The sequence below is a fragment of the Camarhynchus parvulus genome, chromosome 5, assembly GCF_901933205.1.
Source record: "Camarhynchus parvulus chromosome 5, STF_HiC, whole genome shotgun sequence".
Classification (NCBI taxonomy): Eukaryota; Metazoa; Chordata; class Aves; order Passeriformes; family Thraupidae; genus Camarhynchus; species Camarhynchus parvulus.
In genome coordinates, this window is record NC_044575.1 from 51,246,949 (window position 1) to 51,272,054 (window position 25,106).

General features: G+C 41.2%; 1 protein-coding gene across 5 annotated transcripts in view; it reads left to right on the top strand.

Moving 5' to 3' along the window:
• The first annotated feature begins 428 nt into the window (after positions 1–428).
• TRAF3 (TNF receptor associated factor 3) overlaps positions 429–25,106 on the top strand; it is a 69,734-nt gene continuing 45,056 nt past the window's right edge. Inside the window, exons 1-3 of one of the 5 annotated variants that reach the window (XM_030949276.1) lie at positions 429–557; positions 793–927; positions 1,529–1,584. The gene's annotated coding sequence lies outside the window, so the exon portion shown is untranslated. Of the gene's footprint in view, positions 558–792; positions 928–1,306; positions 1,585–20,474; positions 20,663–21,243; positions 21,642–25,106 lie in introns of those variants that run through there. The other 4 variants (XM_030949279.1, XM_030949278.1, XM_030949280.1 and 1 more) reach the window with 4 other exon arrangements.

Below are 25,106 nucleotides of genomic sequence, written 5' to 3' on the forward strand. Positions count from 1 at the left end.
TTGTTTGATAAACGCTGTTGTGTTCGAGGCGCCTCTTTGAGCGGGATAGGCAAGGGAAGCGAGCGGCTCGCCCGGAGCTCCGCGTCCCGGCGCCATCCCCCGCGCCCTTCTTCCCCCAGGGCCCAGCGGCAGCGCCCGCCCTCCGGCCGAGCCCCCACGGCTCCGCCGGCACCACGCCGGCCCGGAGCGGGACGCGCCGTCCCTCGCAGCCCAGCCCGCGCCTCCTCCCCCGGGCGCGGGGCCCCTTTGCCCGAGTCGTGCCCGCGGGAGGAGGGGGACAGCAGCATCAGGTGCAGCCGGGGCCAGCGGCCAGGGCAAGCCCGGCCCCCAGCTGCCGCCTGCGCGCTGAGCGGCTGTGCCGGGCCCGCCCTCGGTAATTGGGAGGAGCCGGGAGAGCAGCGGGCTTCGCCGGGGATTTCCAGCCCGAGCGGGCGGGAGAGGAAGTGCGGGGCGGGGGGAGACGGCGCACAGCGGTCGGGACTTTCCGCCGGGCTGGCGGTCGCCTTCGCCCGGCTCCAGCTGCCGCCCGCCGCCCCGCTCCCCGCACACGCTCGCAGGTAGGGCGGCCGCGGGGCTCGGCTCGGCTCGGCTGGGCGGCGGAGAAGGAGGAGGAGGGAGGGCGGGAGCTTCGCTGCCGCCGTGGCGGCGGCTCCCGCGCGGGGCTCCGGCACCGGCCGCGCTCGCCTGCCCGCACTCGGGCGCTCCGGGCAGGGGGACGGGGCCGGGCGGGCGGCGGGAGCCGGGGGCGCTCCGGCGGGGGCACTGAGCGCTGACCGAGGCATCTGCTGCCAGGCAGGGGCCGAGCGCGCTGCACCCGCAGCCCGTGCCGGGACCTCGGCGGCGGCCGGTGCCCGGGGACAGATCAGCCTGCGGCGGAGCGGCGCGGACTCTCCTGCCCGGACGCACTCGCACTCCAGGGCTTTGCAGGTGCTCCTTTTCGCTTACTTATTCCTGCCTCCCCCTTCCCTCCCTTGCTCCTGTCGCTCTTTGCCCCGCTCCCCGCGGTGCGTGTGCCTGTGCGGAGAGCGGAGGGAGGCGAGGCCGGAGCGGAGCCGGGAGCCGCGGCGGCGCTTGCGGCGTTTGATGTGTCGTTTGAATGCAGAAGGCTCGCTCGCTCCTGGCTCCCTCCATATGCAGTGCTGGGGGCGGGCCGACGGCCTTTAAAGGGGCATTGCCGGCAGCGCCGCGCCTGGCGCGGAGCGCGGTCCCGGCTGCGCGTCCCCCCGGCTGCCGCTGCGGCGGAGCCCCCGCCGCTCCCCGGCCATGGGGCTGCGCCCGGACCCGCCGGAGCTGCCCCTCAGCGGCACGCAAGGAGTTCTATTTTCGCAAAGTCCGGCTGCCTGCACCGGCGCTGAGCTATCCCCGGCTGCCTGCCGTGAGCGGAAAGAAAAGTGTTTTGTTTTCACGCCATTCATTTCATGCGCTGATTCGCGACGCCGCGTTTTAGCGCGTTGAATGAATCGCCGTGTTGTAGGTCCGAAAAAAATCATGAATGTTTAAAAGTTTATACTGAGTCATTCCTCTGCAGATTAACCTATGACTGGCTCATAATCTGAGACCTGCAGTGGCTTGTAAAATAGGAAGGTAAGGCATTTATGTATTGATTTATTTGTGTCTTTTGAGTGCCTGAGATCTGAATTACCTGTAGAAAAACAGGAGAAATTGTATTAATGTTAAGAGGCATAATCTCATGTTCTGCCGATCAGAGCTTGTGTGTGACGTGACAGACTGTATGTGCTCCTCCGCGTGGATCTTTACCATGCATTAGGGCATCTTTCATCTTTTGCCGTTTCTGTAGTAGTAAAATGTGGGAAGTTCCAGTGATACAATTTGAAATATGCTGTCTCTGGGTCTGTTACTGCTCTGGCTTGTTGAGATCTGAGCCATATATACTTTATATTGTAATTTACGTGTTTTCCATTTCTTGAGTAGAACGGTGTGTTTTTCCTTGCAGATTTGTCCCATAGGATGCACGTAGCATTATTGAGCACTATTCTGGACTTGCATTCACAGACTGGAAAGGAGTTTAGTGCATGATGCAAAGGTGTACTAGCAGTGTCTAGCTTAGACAAATGAAATAGTATAATTTGAAGTAGGTAGTAGTAAAAATCTGCATTTAAAATGGCTATTGACTTGCCTCAAAGCCTGGATTAAAAGGCTGCATTGATGGTTGTTCAGAACTGGAGAGACCATGCCATATACGCCATGCTGTCCTTTTAAATGAGCCATTGGCTCATACCACATATGGATTGAGGTCTAAATGCTATTTGTGGTGATTAGGGAGAGGGCTATTCATTTAAGGTGAGAAATACTTGAACATTTGGACGGAATCAGTTTTTTATGGCTGCACTGGGAAGCCCCTTGTCATAGAGCTTGGTAACGGAAACATTGATGTATCATGAGCTTGGGCATTGCAAGCAGGCAGCACTAGGGGGTTTTAAAAGTTGGGTTGTTCCAGCACAAGAATGGTAGGTGTTTTACTGAAATATGACTTGGTGAGTTGCTTCTAATAATAGCTGGACCTAGAGTATAGAATCATAAAGTGCATTCAGTATCAGCGCAAATTAATTCTAATCCAAAGGGGGTGCTAAATGACTCAGTCTTTAGGCTTTCCTGAAGTCCTCCTGTAATTAAGTTTGATTTTATACGAATTTTGAGAAACCATTCTTGCATGGGTTCAGAGAATTTGAGTATCGTGTAAGCATATTTACGGTTGCTGCATCAGCATTAGTGACCAAAGATTATTTATGAAGTCTTATTAGTCCATGTTAACACAGTTTGTCTTTTAAATGATCTTGGGATCATGTTGTATTTTAGGTCTTTACATTGTTCTTGTCCATAATGAATGCTTAAGGAGAGAAGAGGAGTGGCTTCTTGGTACTGAAGTCCAGCTGTTCTATAGTAGATATGGCAATGCTGAAAACACAAAAAGCCAAAAACCTTGATTTTTGATTGATAAGCAGCTGATCATAGTTCTTCTTCAGATGAAAAGGCAGTTTAAAAATAAGAATGACTTGAATCTACTCCAATACCCTAAACTGGCCTTGTATGAATAGGTACTGTAAAAATACAACATTCTGATCTCTTATCTCTTAGATGATGTAATTACTGGATTTTATTAGAGTTTTTTAATAATGATAGTGTTTCTTAGTTGAAGGTGCTGCATCTTATGATATGTGAAGATTGCTCATTAGATATTGGTTTCTGGTATCTGTATACTGGTGCACAGTTCCTTTAAAGAACTACCAAGGATTGAGTTTGTGTGTGTTTGTTTGTTTTTTTCAGCTGTGGATACTTTCTGAATAGAATGCTTATATTTGAAACCTCCTTGAATTTTTGGTGTTTGGCTCATGAACACGTGAAGTGGTGGGAGAAATTGGAGATTTCAAAATGAAATATGGGTAAAAGAAGCCAAGGGAGGGAGAGTTGTGTGGTTTTGTGCAGCAGAATAAAGGTGGATTATGGCACAAGAGGGAGTGCTGTACTTGCACCAGGTTTTATCTTAAACTTTTTAACCTATGGTGGTGAAATGGTGGTGTAGAAACTAAGTAGCAAAGGGCTGGCAGAGAGAATATAACTGGTTTCCCAGTTCTGCCTGCTGGAATCCCATGCCCTCAGAAATGGGTAATTTAAGGTGAGTATGTTTAGTTTTGACAAATCACAAATGTTTCATTTTTTCGGTCTTTTTTCTTATGGCAGGAGGAGGGACTAGAGAATTGGGAGAAAAAGGGAGTCACCTTATAATGAGCTATCATTAGGTGCCCACAATGTAGGAAGATGTGTTCTCTCTCTTTTTGTAATGGGAAAGAAGAGAAAATGAAATAAATGCAAAAAAGCTCTCAGGATATCTAAAGGAAGTAAGGAAAGTATCCACTGGAAACATCTTAGAACTTAAGGAGAAAATGAAGCAAAAGGTGATTTGGTATTGAGAATTCCATATGTGTGTGAGAGAGGGAGAGATATTTACACAGTCTTTGAGGGGGTGTTTGTTTTCTTCATGTAGATCTTCTCTTCTGGAGCCCTCACGGAAAAATATCGTTGCCACTGTGACTTCAAATTGGTACTGACTGTTGGCTTTGTAACTAGGTTAACAGGACGAGTGTCTCTAAAATTATATACAACAACTGTAGGTCACTAATCCTCTCCACCCCCAAAAAATGTTAAGCCTTTGATTCCCATGCTGTTGTTCTTCCCCGCTGCTTTGCTCTGCATGTATAAAATGTGATTTCAGTAGAATTTCAAGTTCTGCTGTTCATCCAGTCAAGGCAACCTGGGAAGCAAAGTCTCAACATGTTTGTGTGTGCAGAAGCTCAGTATTGTGTGTGTGTGATGGATTCCATCCCCTGCTCACTTCTACCGAAATTTGGGGTGTTGTGTACTTGGGCATCAAGATTTGAATTTTTGCTGGTTGCAGGCTATAGAATCTCAGTGGGCATAGCAGGAACGCCTCAAGTTGGAATATTTCATAATTCTGGTATTATTTTATATAGTTTCATAAAATGTTGATTTGTAAAACAGTTTTCTTTGATGTAGAGGAAACATTCTGTAGATTATTTGCCATGATAAAAGTTGCTACTAATTCTGTAGTAATTTAAATGCTCTGAAGTGAATCTTTTCATGCACAAATAGTAAATGCTTCTCAATAATATTTGTAAAAGAAGTCATGAGTCTTTCATTTTACACTGTTTTAGTGATGACTGTATGGTAGCTCCTAATTAGAAAAAATTAACATTTGGAGTAATAATGGACTTTTGTCTCATGTTTTGGTTTCTGCATTAATATGAAAAACATATTTTTGTAGATAAAGTAAGATATGTACATGGAAGACAAGCTCAAAATGCCATGAGTCTTTACAGCATTCTTAGATGTCTAGGAAAACAAGTAATTTGGATTTCATCTGGCTTGAAAAGTGTGTTGCAGATGCTAGTGTAAGATAAGTGCCTTCCTGGCTGCCGCTTTGTTCCTGCAAGCTTTGACATCTATCAAGAAGGAGAAGATGGTCCACTGCAGGTGCCAGTGTAAAACCAGGAGACCTGGAGGCTGGGCTTTGGTTTTCTGGCATTCCTGTAGATGTGTGTACTGAGGCCTTCCAGTTAGGGCCAAACCAGCAAGGGGCTTTGATGTTGAAGTGCTGAGTGATGTGACATCATGTCCTAGTCCCAGGGGCAGAAGGGGGATTCCAGTCCAAGTTTCCTACTTCCCTGGGGAGCATTCTCATCATCAAACCACAGGCCAGTTGAGAGTAGTGTCACTTCCTTCTCTTGAAGCTTTTTGCCATGCCAGGAAAAATCAAAACTCAGTGTGCCTAAGAAACAGAGTGAGAGGAAGCATGATGTCTCAGTCAAGTGGTTAGTACTTTTGTTAGGATTAGCAGGATGAGTAAAGACTTAGAGTCTGCTGATGCTTCATCCACTGTTTTGTTTATTGTTTTCTCATGCATTTGAACTTGATGTTCTTCCTGAGGTTATCAACCTTGTCAGGATGTTTCCTTAAGTGTGGAATATGTGCTGGGAAAGAAAAGAGAAACCTGGGTGTTGTGCAGGTTTAGGTGGTAGTTATTTTGAGAACTGGGGTTCTGAAAATAACTTTGATGCAGCTAGTGGCTTGTTTTGTGTCTAGCTTCTTGCTCCATATGCAGACCATTTTCCATCTGTAATAACATGGGAATAGCGGTACTTTCTATGATCTGAGGACATAAAAATGATGAGGTGCTGAGACCCAGCAGGGCAGTGCAAGCGTCATCTGTTGATAAAGTGAGTGAATTGCAAGTGCTGAGTGGAGGCATCCAGTCCTGGCTCTCTGCAGAGCTGTGCCATCCTGCACTGTCAGCATCGTGAGACAGGAAACAGCTCTTGCTTTGCTCTTCCATTGATGCCCACAGCAAACATGCAGTGCTCTATGAGGCTGAGTGTACAGGACAGAATTTTTTCAGTGGTAGTTGTTCCCATGCTTGTACTTGTTCCTGGCTTTCTCCTTTGAATGTTCTAGAAAAGTAACGTTTTTTTTTTTTACTTATTTTATGGAGCCAGCTTGCATGGTACTTGTGCCACTTTGCTGCAGCAAATCTCAGCTCATAAACCAAATTTTAGCAATGTGAATGGATTTTGTTTTGTAACCTCATCTCTGTACATGTGAGAGATAATTACAGCAATTATTAGAGGTTTTTATAATGAAGATCTTGTGTGCTGCACCAGATTGACTGTGCCCACTCTGTGTCTTTACGCAGAGAGGAACCTTGTGAGAGTGGGTTGCTTGGTGTGTTGAGGCTTGTAAATTAATGACTCGCAGATGTAAGTCTTGATTTTTGCACAGGAAGTATAACTTCATAATTTTCATTTAACTTGTTCTTGTTTTAATCTCCTTCAAACCATCCCAAGTGACTCCTCTTCCTGCATTTAAGCTCTTCAGTTACCAATGGATTGCTCTTGTCCATGCTGTGCTTCTCTTCCATCATGTTTTTCCAAACAGTATAAATGCTCTTAATTTCTCCAGCTGGTCCTTCTGATTCTTAGAAGTGACTTATTTTGACCTGCTTTCAATCAGATTTCTTGCAATTTTGGAGTTGCTAGTGGCTGACTTTTATTCCAAGGTGGTTTCGTCCTTGCACTTGAGTAAAGTAACTGCAGTCTCCCCTTTACTTCCATTTCTGTAATTCTTTTTTTTCTTGAAATACCTGTTTCCAGGATTGTACCTATTTTCACACTGGCAAGTGATTTCTGTCTGCAGAATCCACTTTTCTTTGACCTCTCTGTAGCTACCTGCTTCTGTGATTCCCTCTCTGCCCCACCTCCCACTCCAGGTGAATTAATGTGCTCTTCTCTTCCAGGTCACCAAAGATACACTGCAGTGTACCCTACTGTTGTCTGAAGTACCTAGGTCTGTGATTCTACACTTGCTCTTATTCCATCCTTTGCACTGTCCTCTTTTCTGTTCATCTCAAGGATGTTGTGCTTGGGAATGTTTTTGTCATTCCAGCTGTTGTGGTTGAACTTGGTTAGGATACCAGTTCCATATTCAGTAGATGAAGGTAAAAATGCTTGTGGTTGTAAAATGCCATGTCCTCAAAATGTTACCATTTGGTAGTTTGAGTAGGAGGAGGTTGGATGCCTAAATAAACAAAGACTGCTGAGTTGCATGTGTGCCTCTCTAGCAGTTTTGGACTCCTTTGATGCAGTAGTATTTTCATTGCGTTCTCCAATTTAATATTTTGGTGGGGAGCAGGGAATAAAGGATTTGTGCTAACTTCATTTGAAATTAACGGCATGCAGTATCCCTTGAAGTCAGTAGTATCCTGTTCTCTGTCAGGAGCTGAATCATGTTTCTATCTACAGAACCTGAGCATGCTATAGTTCAGATTAGCAAATACATCTCACTACTCACCCATGGTGTCAATATGTGATGGAAATGCCAATGAATCCTCTGCTGTAGTTCAGCTAGTAGATATTGCTGTTGTGTTGCTCATACTGTTTGGTAGGTGGTTTCTGTAGCAGTTTGGTTTTGAGCCTGGACAGAAGAATTCTCTTGCAATGTCTAGGAAGATAAAGCAAGTTTATTATTGTTTGAGTATTGAATTTCATCAGATATTTTTCACTAGTTGGCACCATAAATTTCCCCTATTCCTCTTTCCTTCTTGCAAATTCCTGAGAACTGCAGTTTCATTTTGAAAAGGATTGTTTAGACATGCAACTTTCAGTATTTTAGCCAGTAAGATCTTTAGGGAGTTTTGGGGGATTTACTCTTTTGGTAGTTTGTGTGGTTTGGTTGATGTTTGGTGTTTTTTTGTTATTGTTGTGTCGAGGTTTTTTTGTTTGGTTGGTTTTATCTGTGCTTTTGTTTGCTTTCTAAAGACAGATTTAGGACAAGCAAATAAATATCTACCCACTGCATTCTGTGTATTTTTGCAGAGGAGATGTTCTCAAAATAAATGAGAAAGAAGCTTGGAATTATCCTGTTTGTGTAAATAAAGCTTTTAGTACATGTAGCCAAAGTATGATGCTGTAATTTTGCAGAATTAATGACTAAGATTTTGGTGGTGTTTTTGTTTGTTTTTGTTTTTTTTATATGAACTCTCAGTATATTAGTTGACTGTTTTGAGACGAGCTTGGGCAGACAGACTTTGAAAATCCTCTGAGCCATACATAAAAAGGCAGTTATTCCAGAACAAGTGTCCCTGTGCTGAGTTAATTGGAAAAGTTCAATGTAGTTGAACCCTTACTTACAGTGTTGTGATTTATATAATGAACATGGAGGACAAAAGGCAGTGAAGAAAAACTGACTTCTTATGTGTCCAGTTATACATAAGTTCTGTCATGTCTGTTGGCAAGAGATAAATGATGGATGTTTACAGCAGGCATCATGCTGCACACTTTATTGATGCTTATGGTAAATTACTGCACATCTCCCGTAGGGTGTTTTGTAGCAGAATTGCAGCCTGAAGATGTCTGGGAATGCATAACTTCATAACATCATCTTAGGTTGGGGTTTGTCAGTGTTCTATACACTTCAGAGATAGTGACATCTCCGTTTTCCTTTCTGAGGGCAAGTTGAAACATGCCTAAGGTAGGTGGAACTGCTGCACAGTTATTGTTGTTTGGGGTTTTTTATAAGTTTCTAACTAAAATCTTCCTAAAATCTTATCTCCTGGTTAAACAAAGGTCTTGTGTACTTTAGAAATTTCTGTATGAATGTTATGTGGATGTGTGCAGAAAAAAGGACCGTGATTGTCTGTGGAGAAATGGTTTGGCTTCTCTTGTAGCTAATCTGATTTTATAGGTAATGATTAGGCCATGTGCTAAATTACCAGTTGTTAACACTTCCAAACTCAAATATTTGTCACATTAAAGAAGGGGGAAAATTGGTGAGCTCTCCATTAGGTGGTGCTGCTGGGATTGAAATATTTATATACCCAACAGAAGCTGGCTTCTGCCTAGAATTCTTTCCATGTCTCTATTTTTCTTTTTAAGGTCTTATCTTTATTAAAATAAACTTTTCAAAGGCAGGAATACTTGCTAAGGTGTGGGTTTTTTTCAGTTTGAAGTGATTAGATAAAATACCAAAAAGACAGGCTGTCATCATGGGAAGGAGGTATGGAAGGAATCAATCATATGCTTTTTGTGTGGGGGATTTAGATTTTAGCAGCTACCTCTGTTGTAGCTCTCATCTGTGCAAGTGTTGACTCCATTATGTTCCTACCCTGCTGCCATGTAGATGGGGGTACTGTAGCATTAAAGAACTGCAGTCTCAAGAAATATTTGATTTAAAAATCCCAAAATTGATTAGACTATTACAGCAAAAACGCTCTTGTGAATCTTTTGAGTTCCTATGATCTCCTTTACCCTGTCTACTAGCATTTCATTTTAAAGAGCGGTGTTGTAACTTAAGCACATCATGGTGGTATTTCTTTGCTTAAGCCCTGACTGACTACTGGCTTTAGAAAAACCTAAGGGAACAAAGATGGTGCCTGCACACAAAGGCACTGGGTACCATCATAAATGCTGTAGGTGTGAAGTTGATGCTCAAAAAGTATGAGATATGGCTAAACTCTTTATGTGCCAGTTCTACACAGGACTTGGTGTCTGGAATTGTACTAAGCCCCTGTGATTAGACCCTTGACTCTCTCTGCAGTAGTTAGAGCTGAGATACAAACTAAAGTAAAAGTGAATTTGTTCAGTACTCCTTGCTGATGGATTGCTTCAGAGATAACAGAATGAGGTTGCTGAGGTCTCTGAATTCTCCCACACTGCAGGGCTGTAAGTAGAAAAAAACCCCAAACTTAATTTTTAGAAATGGTGTTGGCCAAGAGCAACCAAGTTAGTCACATTGGGTTCTCTTTTCATTACAGGTAGAAGTATTTTTAGTGTGATTTACAGAATCAAGGTACCTATAACCAGCTAGCAAAAAATGTTCAGTAGCATTAAAAAGCACTGAGCAAGAAATGCAAGAGATGCATTTTTTCATAAGAAACTGAGACTAATCCTATTTTCTTTCTTTTGAAGGAGATGTAGCATAGCAAAAATCCACTTCTTAGAATTAGAAAGTTTAAATTATTTCAGATCTAGCAGCTGGAAGCCTAGCTTAACAGTCTTGACCTGAGTTTAACAGCTGATGAAGTGGTGTGAGAGAGCCAGTGGGTGTCACATGCTCTCTTTCTGTTTTCAAAGAGAAATAGAGAAGTTTGCAAAAATCTTGGTTGGCTTTCTAACCTTGGCCAGGATTAAAATGTCTGATTGTCAGATGCTGTTAGTTCCTCAAAATATAACAGTAACTAATATAACAGGTTCAAGTAATAGGCAGGGGGATGATTCTTCTTGATCTTAATAATTTATTTTGGAATAACTCAGTGTGATAAGTGGAAAATGGACAAATTGTTGTGTGAGAGAACTTGGCCGTTAGTGTTTTATCAGTTTGCTAATAATAACTTAGAGCTGGCTAATAATAACCCTTAAAGGGGCAATTAGAAGATAGCAGCTGTGATGTCCAGCCATTCGACATCGTATCAAATGTGAACTTGTCATTCCTTGGTTATGTGATTGGCTTGGTGAGTGTGGCCAAAGCTGAAGGTGGAAACCAATCGGGAATGAAGAAAATTGTGCTTGGTCACCTTGAATAGAAAGCCTTGATTCTGACATTGTCCAGGATGGTGTATGGAGAGAAGGCTAATAGTATTCTGCACTGTCTTAGTAGATACATTAAAATTAACAAAACCCAGCCTTTCTTCCTCCATCCTGCCTTGACTTTCAAGTGGTTAGGAGACTGACCCTGTTTACAGGCTAAGATTCGGCAATTAACATGATTTGTCACTGCATTTTGCTGTGCTCCAGATTGGCATCCAACAGCATATCCTATGTCATGTTGATCAGAGAGGACGTGGTCAGGGCAGGGAAGAAGTGACAACATATTGTAGTGCATTGAGGTTGTGTCTTGTTTATTTTTAGGTGAAGAAGGTAGTGAGGGGAGGCCTAGGGGAAGTGATAAGAGCAGGGTTGTGATACACCCACCAAACATGAGTGGGATGGTATATTTCTGCTAAAAAAAAAGTAGTAAATAAATGATCAAATACAAGATTTTGCATAAATGAAGGATTTTATTTGCACAGGTATTTTTTGAGAAATGAGTACATGTCCCATGCACAAGAATTTATTGATGAGCAGGAAAGGGAAAGCTCTTGGTAATAAATATGGATGGCTGTCCTGAGTTACTGAATGACATGCTAGAGCCTGATGTTAAGACTAGATGCAATGTGTCAGGCTTGATGCTGTTACTGACACCAAAATGAAATCATGTATCTTCATCACTCAGAGTCAGCTCAGAGCTGCAGAGTACTGGAACTCACTTCCTACCTTTAAACCTAGTTTAAATCGCTGCTGAACATGAGTTCTATGTTATATGATGTTGTGAAGTGAACTGTAAAAACCATGATTTTGTCATGATTTTAGGTTTGGATTTGGTTTTGTCTTGTTTTGGTTTTTTTCACTACTGCAAGCACAGTAAATTTCAAGGAAGAGGTGGGAAGGCCAAATAAAGATGTACCAATATCTTAATGTTGTAGTCAGTTACCAGGGCTCAAGCATCAGAGCCTATTGCCAAGTATTACATACATTAAATAAGACAAAAACAAGCGCATTTAATGAGTGTTTTAATAACATTTCTGTATGGCCTTATTCCCTGTTAGAGCTCTATGAGCCCATATGATGCATTCCTTTAACTGATGTCTCTTTGTTCTTCTAGTCTCTACTCATTTTCCTGTAAATAGAAATATTTTAAAGAAAGCTTTAATGTTCAGATACAAGTGACTTTTGAGGTGATGTTTCCCTACAGCTACATTACTTATCCAGATGTTCACTGCAAGAGTAGAGAGGCTGGTGTACAATGGCTGTAAATTAATACAGAAGAGTTCAGCTTCCATTGTTCTAAGATGATGTAGGCTATTAATCTGTTTTCACTAATTAGGGTAAGTGGTGACTTGGGGTCATTCTTCCTGCAGATACCCACTGTGGTCAATCACTCCTCTTTGACAGTACCACAGCTTTGCTGTGACTGTGGCAGAACTAGTTAGACAATCCAGACTAACTTTGGGAAAGCAGGCAGTGTGAGAATTGAAATGAGGCTGGTGAATTTTCAGCATTATGTTAGCTGATAGAACTGATCTACTGCTGATACCAATAAGGGAGAAATGCCTGAGGGGGAATAGATGTTGGAGTATTCCATGTGTTAAACCAGTGACCACTGCCTGCAATCTGCCCAGATGTAGTTGTTTCTGGTGGCTGTCTAAACACAGAGAGGCTTCAGGGCTGTTTCCAGTGTGTACTCAGGCTTGGGGGTAGTTGGACTGGAGGTGTGAAGTCTGGGGAGCCAGTGTGGCATACAGGGCACTTTGTGTGCAGGCAGAGCACTGTAGAAAGACACAAGTGTCCATTACAGAGTTAGGAGTCTTTCAGGTGTGGAGTGGTGTTCTGCCTGCTTTCATCATCTCCTTTTTCTCATTCACCACAGGCTTAGAGCAGGAGCTGTTCTATAGACTGGAACACAGCTGTTTGTTGCTGCTGCAAGGATTTGTTTTTCTAATTCATCCTTTATCTCTGCTCTAGGTTTTTTATTAGTATTTTATTTCTTTTGTGATTGTTTTGTTTGGAGATTTTTTTACTAATTTGCACTGGGAATTTTTTGTTTCAGATTACTGTAGTGAGATTCTTCCCTGTACCATGTGCAGATACAGCATTAGAAAAGAATTACTGAAGCTTCTCTGCCATTATGTTCCTATCTGAATCGAGGCAATGGGTTTTATGGTGTTACCTTAGCTTATAAGAGTAGCTCCAAGGGTTCTGAGCTCTGTAGGGCCATCTTGCAAAGTAGCAGATTAAGCTTGCTCCAGCATGATTTCCAGATGTTTAACATTGTAGGAAAAGCTGTGCTTGCTCTTGAGATTTGAGTGGAAGACCTGAGGCAGACACACAAAGCCTGTTTTTTTCTGGCTGTAGTTTTTTAGTAAGGCCAATCAGGAGTGCAGCCTGCCAGTTCATGGAGGGTGAGGACTTTCATCCATGTGTGGATAAAGATGGGGAAGTCCATGTAAGTGCAGCACTGTCAAGACTGGCCAGAAGAGCCTGGTTGCAGGTGAGGAACAGTGTTCACTATCCCAGGAAACAGCCGTGCTGCTGTTTGCTCTCCATGTGAACTGATGGACACATAAGGAACTGTGCTGAGGACTCAAGAGAATGCTTTGGTAATTACCACATACTGCTTTTTACTTGAGCAGTGCAGCAGCATTGCTGATCTTGGTCTGTGTTGCAGGCATAGAATTTAGGCCTTCAGATGAATGAGTGCATCAGCAGATGACAGAAGGGAGCATGCTTTCTGTTTTCTGTTCTGCATGTGCTTTTTTGTCTTTCCCCATAATTACAGTTGGGTCTCTTGGGCAGTGGAGGCAGCCCCCATCACTAGGTTTCAATTTAAAAAGAAGCTATAGAGACCCTTATATCAATTACTTGAGTCAGAAGACCTTTCTCATTCATTCTTCTGTTACCATCAACTGGCTTTTGCTGGCAAATACATAGGTAAATTGTTTATGAGAAGAAAAATGAGATGGGATGTCTTGATATACTGTGGGGGGATGAGAATGTTTCAGTAGGAGAGAATACTTTAGAAAGGATTTGCATCACCAAAAGCAGATAAAAAAATAAGAACTATAGAAACAGTTGTTCATATATTGCATTATGGAGTGCCAGCACTAAGGGTTGGCTGAATATGAACTTAATTTTCTGAATTTGAGCTTCTGATCATGTGTCCCTCTGAATGCTTTGTGGCCTGCTAGGAAAGTTGTTTTGCACTGTTGTGGTAATAGAATTATGCTACTACAGTACTAAAAGAAATGTGATCTCTGTGCTTTTGAAATTTAACACATAGGCTTTAGTTTATGAGTAGCTTGGTAATTTAAAGTCTCTTTTAGAGCTCTGATCCTGATACTTGTGCCTGTATGATCCATGACATTAATTAAAAAATATTTATTCAATTTCCAACTTCCAAAAAGTTGTGTGATGAAAATGCTTACTATTAAGTATCATTCAAAATATTTTAAAAGCAGCAACTAAAATATAATTTGCATTTTTAAACTGGTAATTTTTTAGCAGATTAAGAGGAATAATGTAATCTGTGCAATGTTTTGAATTTACTTTTTGGTTTTTAAAGATAATCCTTAAGCTGTTATCAGCCTTCATTCAAGCTACATTAGTCTGAGTAAACTGGATTTTATACTGTAGTGGTGTTGCAGCATGTTTTTCCTTGTTAAAAGAAGGAAGGAACTCCTTTCAGTTTTTTATTGACTGATGATTCTTGGCTCTCTTATTAGCTTTTACAAGTAAAGTGAAAATGGAAGAGCTAAGATGGTATCATGCTTTCTTGTAAATACCTTCTGACTGGCTCACTAATTTTCTACAAGAGTAAAACTGGTTCCTTAAACTACTTCAGTTCTTAGTGTCACAGCTCAGAAATGGCAACAACGTGCTAACCAAGGTTTTGTGCTGGGTAATACATTTTAATGCCATTTGACGGTAGTCTAAAAGCTACCTCTGTTTCCAGTGTTCACATTTCCATGCTTTAATATCAGAGTGTCTTTCCTGTGCTGAGAAGGTTGAAGAGCGGTAGAGCTGTGTTGTGAAATGGAGTGTCATCTCAGATAGTTTCTTTTCTTGGTTTTGGTTTAGGTTAACAGAAGTATCTTTACATCTTTGGTTTCTGGAAATTTAAGAACACTGTGAACCTCTGGCCAATAAAAATTTTCCCATTATGTAAAACATTCTCGTAGATATTGACTCACTGATGGCTTCCTCCATGAAGTAAACAGACTTTTGCAATGAATTTTCTAGTGAACTAGTAGGTTTCAGTGTGCAGCTTTTTGATTTGCTGTAGTTTGTTATGGTTTAGTGCAGCCTTTACCTACTATTTTTCTTTTTTTGCCTTCAGGCTTGTGAGAATTGTTTCTGTGTATTAATAGGAGATGCTTGAAACCGACTTGACTTGTTTGTTTCCCAGCAGGAAAGCCTAAGTGCTTAGGCTTTAACTGAATCAAGACCAGCTCTCAGCAGTGGGAAACAATATATTAATCTATCGGAGCACAGACTGCAGGCTTGTGTGTCACTGGGGTTTGTGGTGGGAATTTTTTTCATGTAAACAGGTAGGTAGGAACGATTCTTCTGCTGTGTATGTTTTTGATATGTATGTTGAGAAACCTCATGACAGTTGTGTGAGTTGGGGTTTTTTTTGGTGGGATTTTTGGGTTGTTTTTTTGTTTTTTTTTTTTTAGTATTAGTATCATTGCATGACACCGTAAAGTACCTCATTCTCCTTTGCGTTTTCACATCTTTAAGTTCATGATATTTATTTAACAAATCATCTTCAGTGCCTGGGTTTGGTTTGGTTATGAATGAAGGTGATACCTCAAAAGTCAGAACAAGTTTCATTCTCATTTCTGTAAATAAACCCTCTTGTAGCATTGTTCTGTCTCGTTGTGTGCCTTGCACACAATCACAATGGACTTTTTGGCAAGTTCTGCATTCTGCCTGATGGACTTAAGTTGCATGATAGTATATGGAGGCTGGGTTTTTTTTGTTTCATCAGTTGTACTTGCAAGGAAGGTAAGCAAATTATTATCTCCATTTCACAAAAAAATCTTCCCCTCAGATGTTTTATTTCAAATAGATTAAAAATATGATTAGAACTCATAGGTGGTAACCAGCTTCCTCAGTCAGCCGCAGCCTAATTTGGAAAACTGCATTTAACCTTACTTGCAAGAAGAGAAAATGTCTTGAATCCTTTAGAACAGTACCTTAAATATGTTTGGGGTTGTGCTTTCCTTCCTTGTTCCACTCTGCTTTTTTCTGGAGTTTAAAAACAAATTATGCTTCTAAAAAAAAGTTAGTCCTGTTTTCCTTCAGTTTAAGCTTTAAATTAGGAATGGATAAAAGAAGTGAAACGTGCTCCTTTCAACCTCTTGAAGTGAACATAGGAAATTCTTCAGTCTTTCAGGTGAGTGCTGGAGGTTGTGGCTTTGCAGAGGAGCAGCAGGTGATGCTCTGGGACTACTCTGGGGCTTTTTCCTCAGAACAGGTATAGCTTTATAAAGCTAGAAGGTAGAGAGGCTCTTTCAAAATTCTCTGTGGAAAGGGATAAAAATTAGGCTACACTATTACTAGACCATATGTTAAGTACTGTGACTAAGAACTTCTTGTTGGTAATAAATTATGTGAATTAATGATGGTGTTTATATACAGAAGTTCATGTTCTTGTCACAATAAGTTTTTTTGTAGGTTCACATAACAGTATAACAAGTCCTTTTTAGGTTGTGATCTAGAAGTAGCATCTGAAGGATGCAGGAAGAGGAAGTAGTCTGCTGGAATAGTTGAACACTCTTTTGGCCTTTTCTCTTTCTCTTTTACTCTCCCACACAGGACCATGAACAGTTTATGAAGCAGACTTGTTATCTTTCTGTAGGACTTTTTTTTCCCTTGGCCATGTCTTCTAAGTTGGTGCTAGGTGTTTGGTGGAATTTTCCTAAGAAATCTTGTGTGCCTCCATGCTGGTATGTGAATGCCTGCCAGAAAGCAACTAGGCTACACATAGGTGTCTTGAAGTAATTTTACTGTCCTGAAGCAAAACAGGTTAGAAAGTGTTAGGGTGCTAGTCTTAGACTAACTGCAGAAACCAAAAAATAATTAAAGATCTTATTTTCCTATTTATGTTTGGTTTTTAGGTGAAAGGGATATTTTTAGTCCTTCTTCTTCCCAACTTTATCAAGATATAATTGTTTTTGTGTTCCTTATTTCTAGTTATTTTTTCACTTTTGACAGTTCCCAGCTTAAGACTGGAGCCCTATTATACAAGGTAATACATGTGAAGAGATGGGAACTTGGTAGGTGACCAGGTAAGATCAGAGAAGGGGGATCTGTTGCTCAACAAAGGAGAATAGAAATATACAGAAGTGCATTAAGTCACACAGAAAGTCTCTAAGTCTCTTTTCTGATTTTGTTCTTCTGTTTCAAAGCTAACAGGCCTCTCTTTCCCCTTTTCACATTTGTGATTATGATTTTAAAATGTTGTATGTTGTGTGGTCTGCAAACCAAGGAAGGGATTTGAAGCTGAAGATGACCTTTAGTGGTGAATTCTTTTCAGTAGATAAAAATTGGAAATAAAACCAACTAAAACTTTATTTGGGAGCCTAAACTGGGTATATATTATCCACTAGAGGAATGTCAATGTTAACTAAGCCATGTTAGAAGAAGAATTGTAAAATCAATGTTTCAGTGCATGGGAACTCAGGAGAGCCTGCAAAGAGTAAGCAAAGGACTTGTGCACAGCTTTGAGAAGTTAATCTCCCATCTGTTGGTGGGGGAGTGGGTAGTAGTTGTTTTCATTCTATCTGAGTCTATACCTATGTTGCCCATTATATTGGCATTTTAAGGGAAAGGAAAACCTTCACACATGCCCCTAAAACCAGCCAGCCTTAGCACTGCTTCGAGCCAGACCCCCAAAGGATGCATCTCCCTCCAAACTCTCCCATTTCCTTTGTGCTCATGCCCATATAACACGCTCTGATTGCTGCTACTGCCCCTCTCCTGGGGGCTGCACAGGAGGTGGGGAGGTGCCAGAGGGCTGTGGAGGTTTCTGAGCTTTCCATGTCATTGCCAGCAGGTGCTCAGCCCTGCCTGATGTTCCAGTGAGGCTGAACCAGAGGAGTCTGGGCAGGATGCTCCCCCAAGGAGGACCTGGATCTCCAGGAATAATGGGTTGCTGATGGTAGGCAGCTGGGATGAGCTAAAAGATCTGGCCTTGAGCCTGGCTCTGCAGGATGCAGAAGGAAGGAGGGGTGGAAAGCAGTGATGAGCGTATTGTTTCAAATGAGCCAACAACAGGCTGGTTGACACTGAGGGCTCTTTGTGCTCCCTTTGCTCTTAAACAGCTGTGGAGGGGGATGGAGGTAACTCAAATTAGAGATTAGACTTCCAGTGTCCAGAGAGGCAGTGGGCATAAATTAAGAATAAAAAAGATAAAATTTCATCTGAATACAAGAAAAGCTTTTGGCTGGGGGTGTGCTCGAACACTGCAACAGGCTGCCCACTGTGGTGGTAGTGTCACTCTCTGCAAATCCTCAAAACCCAATGGGTGACTGTGCTGGGCAGCTCTGCCTGACCCTGCCTGGGCGGAGGGGGCTGGCCTGGATGGTCTGTAGATGTCCCTTCCAACCCCACTGCTTCTGTGAAAGCTTCTTTAATATTTGGATGCATTCTTTTGCTGCTGTTGTGGAACACTTGGGGAATAATTACAAATGCCCCTGCTGGGCACTTGTCTCACAAAAACTGCTGTTGTGTAATCACGGCAGTTTTAATTGTATAGGGAAAGCATCCAAGTGCTAAGTAGTTAATTGACTAAACTCCCCAGTTTAACAACCAAAGCAAAAAAAAATCCACCAGTGTCTCCCCCTTCCCTGAACTGAGAAAACACCAAAACATCCTAAACCTTACAAGACATTTTGATTTTAATCCCTTAAAATATTACGGTTATGAGGATTAAAGGTAGCTTTATTATAACAAAATTGTTTATTTTCCCCTCATTCACTCCAGTTTTTCCACAAAGTGCTAGCCTCAAATTATCCTGTGAAAAATGAAATAAAAAGCAGACAGGAACATGAGGAGGAGCAGCAGAGAAAATGCTAAGTGGTCCCACCAAACTCTGCAGTTTTTGCCTTCCAGCCCACGACTAGGAAGTCATGAGATGATCTGAAAGAACTTTGCTGTAGCTGTGTTTCTTTGCTGGGCTCTTTCAGCCCTCCCCCGATTGCATTTTGCACAGCCCTCAGAAAGACTGCAGTGCAGTAGTTGGCAAAGAGGGACTTACTAGGAGGGAAAATCAAGCTGTGATGGCTCCTCTTGCAGTGTGGTGTTGCTGAGATCTGCATTTTGGAGGAGGTAATGAATGGTTGCTGTTGGGTTTCCAATTCAGAAGTCTGGATGCTTGCAAAAAAAAGGATGTGGATAAGTTTCCATTAAATGTCTCTAGATGTGCATGGCATGCTGGACAGCCACTAAGCTTATTGATGCAGTAGTTTGGGTTTTCTTCTTGATACAAAACACCTGCAGTTTCTGCCTAATACTTTGTTTTTAATCCTCTGTGCTCAGACAGTGGAGAATAAGGTAAGGTACTTTTTGTTGACTAACATATAAAGGATAATGGAAGTAATTTCTATATGTTGTAGCATGCAACAATAACTGTGCTTGTTGGAAAGTAAAAGTTTTGATTGCCTTTTTTATTGCTTGTAATTCATTGAAATTCTTTGTAATAATTTCCCTGAATTATCTAGTGTATTCAAGTTGAGAAACAGTTATGTGTACTTCATTAGTATTAAAAGATTCTTTTTTAGTCAGTTTTCACTTTGTTTTTCCAATATAATACGGAATTATTTTCAAGATCAATTATTTTCAATTGTTCTGAGAATGTTCCTTTTTTATGTTAATCTTAGGAGCTAAATCCCCAGTCCTTTCTATGTCTTACCAATATCTTTGGATTTTTTTTTTAATGCCAAATTTTTAGGGGCGTAGCACTGTCATAATGCTGCTGTTCAGCTGTGGAGTGCACTTGTTTAGTAAGAATGAAATAAGAATTAAGGCACTTTGTAGGCACCTTATTCTCTGTGGTTTGGAAGGGGTTGGTTGATGTCTTGGGAGGGAAAGGAGAGGCTGAAAGTACAAAACTCCCTGCATTAAGTTTGGATTTATACCTAAGAATACAAAGGAGCAGTGGCCCAGGGTCATTGATATGATTGGTGGCTGAAGTCAATATCTGAGCTAAGAGTTTTAGAACTTCAGTTTTTTGCTGAGTTAATATGTAAATGTTTAGTACAGAAATTTGTGCTACTTTCATGACACCTGTAGGTATAATGGGCTGACTTGTAATTTATATACTGCTTTGGTGGGGAAGGCATACAGTTGCAGATCTCCTTTTTCTTTGAGTAAGCATTTATTCTTAGAGTTTTCTGTAAATCTCAGTGCTGGGCTATTTCTCCAGGTACTGTGTTTCTAGAATGAGCCAGATTGAGCTTTCATTGGCCTGTGTGTGTTTTGCCAGAATCTGTAACCACTCATTAGCACGTTACTTACTATGATTGTGGTCCAGAGTAGCATTGCTGCTACTTTGTTAGCAGCAGTAGCCTTTCCTTTCCACTTCCTGAGGACCAAAGGTGAATTGTAACACATGACCAAGATCAAAAAAAAATCAGCCGCAAAACCCCAGTTTTGTAGCTGTGCAAGTTTGTGGCATTCCTCCTTTGTGGCTATCTTGGTCTCGTGTTACAAAGTCCCGCACTTCAGCTGTGGCAAGGGGAGCGAAATCCCGGCGCGTGTAGGTTCAGGTAAGCATTTCTGTGACACTGTGACCTTCCGTAGCCAGCTGTGTGACTGCTGAGGCCGAGCTGTGTGGCTGCTGAGGCCCATCGGTGTGACTGTGGCTGCTGAGGCCCATCCTGTCCCCAGCTGTGTGCAGGATGGCAGCGGGGAGCGCGCTGCCCGGCCGGGCCCTCGCTGCCGGCCTGCCCCGGCCCGCCCGCCAACGTCGCTGCCCTGGCACCGCGGAGTAACCGCCCGGCGTGGCCACAGTGCCCTCCTGGACTCGGGGCTAGGTGGGTGCAGAGTGCACTGGCAAGAGTTGAACTGCTGAAATTCCTGTGAAATTATGTGCTTTGGCTCTGTATTGTACCTGGCCAGGTGAGGTTGCTGCTGTGTGCCCTCAAAATTTGGCCTTGATGCGTAAGGTGAGAGATCCAAGGCTGTGGGGATGTCAGACTTTGTGTGGTGGTGACCTGGGCATTGTGGAGCATTTGTTGAACCTTACTGTCACGTTGAAGAATGCACATAGATATTGATGAAGATTTCTATTAATTATGCTCTTGGACCATTTTCTTCTTTTTCTCTGTGCTTGTAAAAATTCCAGGATCAAACAAACTTCCCCAAACTAAGTTGCTTACTTGTAATGACCTTTTGGAATATTGTGGGGTGTTCTATTCTGCGGAACACTTAATTACTTTCCCAGAATTGAGCTGGTGTTTTCAAATGGAATTTGTCAGACTTCCCAAGAAAATGGCACTGCTTTGGAGGTTTTCTATAGTCTGTAATGACCTGCAGTGTATCTGGGTGGAGAAGTTTTGGTGTGTGCGTGAAAGCAAGAAATTACAGCTGTGATTTTTTAACTGTGCATGCCCTCTTTTAATGCTATTTTGTTGAGTCATTTGTGAGCAGTAGTGGAGAAGAAGAAAACAATAGTTTAAAAATCATGTTGATATGCTTTGTGTACTGTTCTTTGTTATTTATGTTATGCATAGGTTATTTTTAAAGCTCATCATTAAGAATTAGTTTGATGGTGTAATGAAACTAAAGAAGTAACTTGATGGATTCTGAGAAACCTGTTACAGTGTTTTTGAATGAAGGTAATGTAACTCAAACTCTTTCTTTCTTCAGGGCAAAGAAAGAAACCAGGCAGACTGTAGCAAAGCTCCCTTTATTGGCAGGAGTAAAGAGAGCCCTATCAGAGCATTGAGAAAGCCTATTCTTCTTTCTTCTCAAGCCGCGGATCAAATGAGATTCAAATAAAACGAAGGAAATGTAAGCAATCAGAGAGTCTTCCAAATTTGGGGGAGGTGTGGGAAGAAGAGAAGTATATAGATTTGATCAAGAAAGCTGCTGCATTGACTTTGGAAATCAAGAGCTTTTATTTAAGCTAACAACTCTGTTTTTAATATTATAGTTTCTTCAGTTGTCTGTGAAGGAGAATTGTTACCTATAATTTCCAGACTGATAGAGAGTTTACCTGTTAGCAGGTAATTAGGGAAGAGATTAGAAAAAGCAATAAGAACAGAAGCTGGGCAAAGAACTGTGAAGGATTTCAACTTTTATGCCATTCTGGCAGCATCTGTGGTACTGAAGAGGTATTTAAATGGGAAATGTCCTGTAACCTGTTCTTAAGGTGAACCTTTTCTAAAGGTTAGAGCCTAAGAAAATACATACATTTATTGGAATTGTGTTACTGTGAGTTTCGACACTCACCTTTAAACTTCTAATGCTTGTCACTTGACTTGTGTGTTACCTGAAATTGTATTCACATATATGGCTTGTTCTTCAGTGGCAGTGCCACTGCTTTCTGTGGCTCTGATATGGTAAAACCCTTCCTTTTGTTTTTTTGGCTGCTGGGAAAATTCTCACATTTGTCAAGCATGAAAAATTGATGGCATTGGATAAACTCTGAAGGAGAATTATAATTTTATATACTTCCTCTCAAAGGTTTCTTTTCCTTGTGTTGGAATGCATGGCTGAACTGGGCTGCACTCAATCCAAACTTCATAAGCTTGCTAGGTACTGGTTAGGAGACAAATTGCTGTTACATTTATTAAGGATATAATGATTTTTTTTTCCTCCTAAAGCCTGAATATTTGTAGAAGAGAACATTTTACCTAAGCAGTCTTACTACTGCCATGAAGTAGGTGCTTGGAAATCTACTTTCCTTTGGTTTTAATTCTAGTCATGCACATAATATTTCCTCCTCTACTTCAAAAATGCAATACAGTTTTTTGTGAGAATGAGCAGTTATTTTGATGACCTTGGTCTGAATTTTTATGTGCAATCCTTTCAGCAATTCATCATTGCACTGCTGATAGGATGAAAAATAGATTTTTACAATATATTCTCCTGGCATCTGTGGTGTTGATTTTTTTTTTGTAGTCCATTAAAGTAAACCTTGAATGTGGTAGTGGAGAGCTTGATTGAAATTACTGGTCAAAACTGAGCAGGTGAGAGAAAAAAGGGGCTATATAAAGGAAAGTGTATGAATACAAAAAGTTTGTACTAAGAGAGATTATCTCTTATGTGCCTATTACATTCAGTTTAGGCCACTTTTAAAAATAAAATTATCTGGAGATGGTTTTAAAAAACTGGGTGATGACATATCATTAGAGATGTAAAATTTTCTTGTGGGAAGTGAGAGGATAATTTAGGATTGTCCTCTCTCAGCTGAACTTAAGATACCATGGATTTGCCTTATTACAGTTGTTGCCAGTCCTCTGTGTTGTGTTAGTGCACTGATGAAGTCCCTTATTTCACTGAGATACAGAGGCTGTTTGGATTGATAACAAAACTCATCCTTGTTCCAAAGTGGAGTAGCCTTCACTGTAACTAATCTCAGCTATCACCAGCACAGCTGTCAGTGAATAAGTATAACTCTGGTGCAGTCGATACCCTGGAGAATAAATTAGCAAAGTAGTAAGACCATATAAAGATAAAAATGCAGTGTGAGTTTACATATACCTAGTTTAATGATTTTCTTTTTTTCCCCCTGAATAAGTGTCTTGGAAAATGGAAAATTGTTTTTAAAAGCCCCAGTACAAAGAAAACCCACTTTTTGACACTGATGCTTGTCTAACCTGTAGAACTCACTGTTCTGATATAACACTAAGAATTTTTTACTCTTGGCCTCAAAATAATTGCTTGTCAATTTAGCAGATGTATAGAGGAAATGGGAATCATGCTTAACAGAATCTTTGGAGTTACCTTTCCCCCCCCTCTTTTTCTCCCCTCTTGCCTATCCACTAGTGTATTGTAGATACTGTATAATGATGGAGAAGAGTTCCAGGAACTGGATTGAGCCTGGCTTGATGGATCAACATTATAACATTTTTAATGTATTTTGTGACTTTATGCTAAATTGCAGGAAGTGCATTTATATATATTCTGAATTGGATTAAGTTTGACACTCCTTTGGGATCTTCTAAAGGCAGCCATAAAAGAACTTCCAAAACAGTGGGAAGCAGGTTGAAGAAAGAAAGGATTCTTCTCAGAAGCATTTATAATGTTAAGGTGGTAGTTCTCCTTATGTAGAGAGATGTAGATTTGTCTTTAATATTACACCTAGTGTTTTCAGGTCCTGAAATTGCTTCCTAAGATAACAAAGGATTGGTGTACAGTTTAGTTGGTAAGTATCATGTTGAAAAAAAAAGAATCTCTTATGGCTGCTAAGAAGTATGGGCGAGTTATTTCTTTTTATCCAGACTTCTAGAAGGGTTTAGAGTAGTGACAAATCTCACTAGAAGTGTCCAAAAATAATACTTCCTACTGATGTAGAACACTTCAGGCCAGGGATGGTATAAAAGGTAAGCAATGTTTTGCTTATTATACGCTTTAGGGAGAAATAAAGTGATGAAGTCTTAAAATCACGTACAAATTTTGTAGAATTGGTGGGGAAAAAATCTAAATCACTGCTGTAATATTGGAAGCTTCATTGCCTAGATACAAGTTATTTGCAGGAAGTGGGAATCAGCACTCTTTCCTCTGAAGTGTCATTAGCAGTGCAAGATCCTGTAAGCTCTAATCTTAGGATGTAAACCCCTTACTCTGTCAGTGAGTGTCCTCTGCATACTTTTAAATCTGGCATTTGCTCCATTTGTAAATTATTCTTTCCATTCTGCATATCTAATCTGTGCCTATGTGAATCTTTATAACAAGCAGATAATTCTTTATGAGCATAAATTTTCCAAGGAATCTGAGTATTCTCATTTAGTTTCTAGAGTAACACCTGGAGGCTTTCAGGTTGGAATTTTGAAAAATAAAAGTGCATGTTTAAAGGTTAGATTGCCATTAATGCATTAAACAGAATTGCTTTATTAAGTATTTATTTGGTAGAAGTGAACATGATTTCATTAATATTAACTAAAGAAGCCCTCAGGCTATAAGCACGCAAAAAGCATTTTCAGCTAAAACTGTCAACTTTGTATTCCAAATCTGGAGACACATCTCTTTAAGGCCTTGTGGATGGTGTGGAATGCACCACTTTTAATGTGCTTCTGAAGCAGCAGCAGTACTGTACAATTTTATCAGAAGGTTCTTTGAAAGGTTGCTATTGCTTGTGTTCGACTTTTTTGGCTGTGTAACAGTGATAAACACTTGGTTCTGGGTAATAATGTGAAGTTCAGTCAGAAAAATTTATAAGTTACTTTTACAACCTCCTTTCTAGGTATGTTGAAGAAGGATAACATCCTCATTGATTTTTGTTAATTCTCTTAATCCAGTACAAGGGAAACC